Source organism: Eschrichtius robustus, chromosome 8 (assembly GCF_028021215.1).
Source record: "Eschrichtius robustus isolate mEscRob2 chromosome 8, mEscRob2.pri, whole genome shotgun sequence".
Classification (NCBI taxonomy): domain Eukaryota; kingdom Metazoa; phylum Chordata; class Mammalia; order Artiodactyla; family Eschrichtiidae; genus Eschrichtius; species Eschrichtius robustus.
In genome coordinates this window covers 128,177,515-128,181,933 of record NC_090831.1, presented here as the reverse complement: position 1 = coordinate 128,181,933, position 4,419 = coordinate 128,177,515, and positions in this window count along the sequence as shown.

The following is a 4,419-nucleotide window of genomic DNA, read 5'->3' as shown; positions in this document are numbered from 1 at the left end:
CTGGTCGGTCACGAGCATCAGTCCGGCCACATCAGCCTTCAGGTGCCCCCCAGCCTGCCCGGTGCCCACCTCCCTGAGGGCCAGGCCTGCCCTGCCCACCTCCCAGGGCGCTCAGTTCTTCCTCCAGGGCCTGTGAGAAGGTGCCCTCAGCACTGAAACCCCCACAGGAGCCCTGGACCGAGTCTTGGGGCCGCTGGGTCTTCACCCAACCCTGCCACTGACAAGCTGCCTAGAAAGCTCCATCCTCTGGGTTCCCTCTGGGTGGCCAGCAGGGTGACGCTGAGAAGCAGGTGGGGTCACTGCCTCCCCACCTGGCCGGCCTGTCCTACCAGCACCTCGCTGCTGCTTAGCCGTCACCGAGGTGACCTGTGAACGAAGCCCGCCCTTCCTGGGGTCGCTCAGGAGACAGCCGGGAGATGCAGCTGGGAAGATACCTGGGAAGGAGAGACAGTCATTCTTTCTTCTTGAGGGAAGAGAGCCCTTGTTATCGCCCTGCTCCCCACGCCCCCTGCCACTGCTGTCCTCTAGAAGGCCAGCTGCTCTGCCTCAGCCCCACAAGGCCCCGTCTGTGTGCGTCTGGGAGCCGGGACCTGCCACATTCTTCTCTACCGTGTGACATTCCAGCTGTCCCTCCGCGTGTCGTGTCGCACGGGGGTGAGACTTTACTCACTGCCTTGCCGTTTATCCACTGCAGCCAGGAGAGGTCAGACAGGCCAGATCCAAGACCCACTGGGGCTTCCAGAAACAGGGGGGGGAGACCCACCAGGGCCAGGAGCCTCCCAGCCCTCCACACCCTCCGACGCGTCCAGGGAGAGCTGGAGGGCGACCCTGCAGGGTCAGCAGAGCTGGAGCTCGGCCGCCAGCCCAGGCCCCACCGTGAGCCGTGGTTTGAAGGCCTGCTTGTCGCGATGCCGTCTATTTCAGACGCCTACAGGTTTTGAACCGGACAGATGGCAAAGCCGAGAATTGAGAATAGCTGGCATTCGGGGTTCCATTGTCCCGGGAGAAAGTGGGCTCCCGTGCCCGGACTTCCAAGTGGTCCTCTCCTGAAGGTCACCGACAATGTGACCACGCCGGGCAGCCACGGGGTGAGCAATTCTCGGCAAAATGAAAATCCTTTTGTTGTCCAGCCTGGAAGGTCACACGTTGCCCTTTGAGACCGCCTCAACAGCAGGAAGTCCTCCCCCGTAAAGGTGACAGCCTTGGGGGCAGAAGTCAGCATCGCGGCATCCACCAGCAACGCCACGCGGAGCAAAGGCCCTTTATCCCATCACAAACAAATGCCACTGTGGCCCGGGAACGGTGGCAATAAAGAGGTGCTTGTTCGAAAGGCCACCGACTTGGCTGGGCCTGGGAGGAGAGGTGGCCACAGCTGGGTGTCAGGCAAGGGGCTTCAGCGGAGCCTGCAAGGCCACCTGGTACCTCTGTGGAGGTACAACCCAGCCAGCTCTCTTACCGTGGCAGCTCTGTCCTAGAAAGTCACCACAAACACCGAATTGTCGGGAACTGGACCACGGCTCCCAAGGAAACACGGGGCTGGGTTCCTGAGAGCTTCAGGCTACACGTTTTCGCCAACTGATCAGCACATGCCCTTGTTTTGTGTGTCTCTGTTTCAAGACACCATGCTGAGTATATACTGTTGGTTCATGGATAGTGAGCTCCAGCCAACAGCCCTGTAACTCGTGCCTGTGCATGAACTTGACTCAGCAAGGCGCCCTCCCCGCGGTCAGCACCGCGTCCTGCACCTGGGAGCTCTGGCCCGCACTTCACTAGGTCTGGCAGCCGTTGCAAACAGAGGAAACACCAACAAAACATGCGAAGACGTGGAGAAAGGGCACTGGGCAGACCACGAGAAGGACACGTGTTTGCAGAACGGGCAGAAACAAGGGAAGCACCACCCAATGTCACCCCAGCCGCGAACGTGCGTGTCAGGCCCCTTGAATCTTCACCGCTCAGCACACGTCCTCAAAGGACCATGGAAGCTCAGGAATGCTGACTTGCGGTGACGCAGAAATGTTGTGAGTAGGCGAGCTGCAAACACCGGACATGGATGGCAAGCGTCGGTCGTGTAAAAGACCTTTGCTCAACCTGAACCTCGGTTCTCAGGACCAGTCACCCAAACTCGCCACTGCTCAGCAAGAAGGCAAACCTTACAAGCAAACTCTCCTGCCCTAACATGTCTTGGGATGGTCCTGTCCCCCGACAGCCACAGCCTGAGAGCAGGCTGCCCTGCTGCCTGTCCCCGGCTCTGCTCGGGGCTGCAGTGCTGGCATCCCAGTGGGGACCGGACCAGGGCAAGGCCGGGAAGACAGCTCCCTGGAATCTCAAACAGCGGGGCCTCACTGGCGAAGCGGTATTGTTTTTCTTGTAAGCGTTTCAAGGTGCATCCTTGGTGGTGCCATCCTCTTTCTGTGACCTACTAACGTCTCAGCGTGACCTCTGTGGTCCACCTCCTGCCAACTGCCAGGACCCTGTCACCTGATTCTACAAGATAGTCTCAACTCTGGCCTCATCCCTTTTCTTCTATCCTTATATTCCTTTTCTCCCTAATTCTCATTATATATATATTCATTGTAGCCTCCAACCTTTGGGGGACGAGGTAGAGGAGAGAGAGGCCAAAAATTAGAGCAGCCAGTGGGTTCTCAGACACACCGGCTCCCCCTCTAGCTCTCAGAAGGTGGAGGCCAGGTCAGTGCCCTACATTGGGGCGGGGAGTGGGGGGAGATCTTCCAGAGGCCGCCTAAAGGAGGAAAACGCTGGAAACCAAGTGCTTTACCTGCTAGCTTATCTTCACGGTCCGTTAACACCTTTGCAGGCAACAGCAAAAACGAGACTAGGGCAAAACCCCAGGAGGCGAGGGACTCGGCAGTGGTTCTGGGTGTCTGGAAGGAGACTGGGTTCAGCAGGGAAGACAGAAATTGGCCAAAGGCAAGTTTTACCAGCTGCACACGGTTCTTAGGACAGACCAAGGTGCCCAGCATTTCAGCGAGTTTTGTGCACCGTGGGCGGTCAACATCACCTAGAGAGTCCACTTAGAGAGGCGTCGGAAGTCACAAAACCCTAGACCCGTCACGTATGGGCAATATCTGTGCTGTTTGCCAATAATCGTTTGAGGTTGATTCTCTCTGCCAACCCCAAGTATGGTTGAAATGCCTTCCTTTCTGGAGGGAAATGTGGTAGCCGTCCCAACAGAAACTCAACTCAACTGCCGCCTGACGACAATCACGACAGTCCCTGGGGTCACAGGAAACTGCCCCTCCTCTCAGGTCTGGTAGAAGCAAAAAGTCTGCAAGTGCTGTTAAGGAGGAAAGTAGAAAAGTAGCCATCATCACTGACCCTGCGTATTTTCTGGCATTTTGACAAAATGTGGGTGCCCCAACTGAGAGCTTCTTAAGAACCAAGATTCTCAACTCTTCCCGGCGTGGAGGGCAGAGGGCGCTGCTAAACACATCTGTTTTGGGGGCCTCTCGGGAGAAAGCTGCAGGGCTGGGGGGAGGATAAACAACCCCTAACATTCCCCTTGGCGGCACATGTGGCCTCTTTGCCTTTAGATGCCTCCTCAGGGAAGGGTCTGGATCAGCTCTTTTGAAGGAACCTTCTAGAAGAACCCAGCGATGTGCCTGGCCACAGGACGCCACTCAGGCCTTGTGGGCCCTGGGCAACTCTGTCTCAAGAAGCTGGTATCAGAACACACCAAAAAGCCCCATCTGGAGAGCCACCCTTTTCCAGGGGCGCTCAGGGGACCATCGGCTCCTGTACCAGCCCCTGAGCTTCCTCAGGTTTTTGTACTTGTGTTTTGTGTTTGCCTTCTCCTCGAGGCCTCTCTCCCTCCCCCGTCAGCTTTGTCTTAAGGCTCCTTATGATGTCAACTTCCCACCACCCTGCCCGCTCCCTCCGCCCGTCCCGTGGTTGTCACAGAAAACAGGTGGAAGGTAAAAGGGAAACGTCCGTTTACAGAGAAGCGAATGTTGATAAAGCAGCACTTCCACGTTAGAACAGCTCCCGGAGCAAATAACACGAGGATTTCTCCGCCCAAACGCAGCTGGATGAGCAAACTCTCGGGTAGAGGTGGTCTGAGGAGGGACCTCATGAGAAAGGGGATCAAGGTGAGTGAGGTCCCAGCTGGGATGCCCGTGTTTCCTGCTGCGCAGGTCCCTCTGTCTCAGGGGCTCCATGCGGCCACTTTATTGAGGGGCAGGGCTGTAGGAAAGCTGGGAAAGTGCTCCTCGGCCCCCAAAATCAGCCAGTAGTGAATGGCCAGGCTTCAGAAATTTTTTAGGGCATAGATTTATTTCCTTCTTTTGTCCAAAGAGGGAGGGGAGGGTGCGGGTATGCGCAGGCAGACAGGCGCTGTGCCCCTCAGGCCAGGCAGGAGGAAGACCAAGAACAGAGAAAGTGAGGCAAGGAAACGTCTGTCTA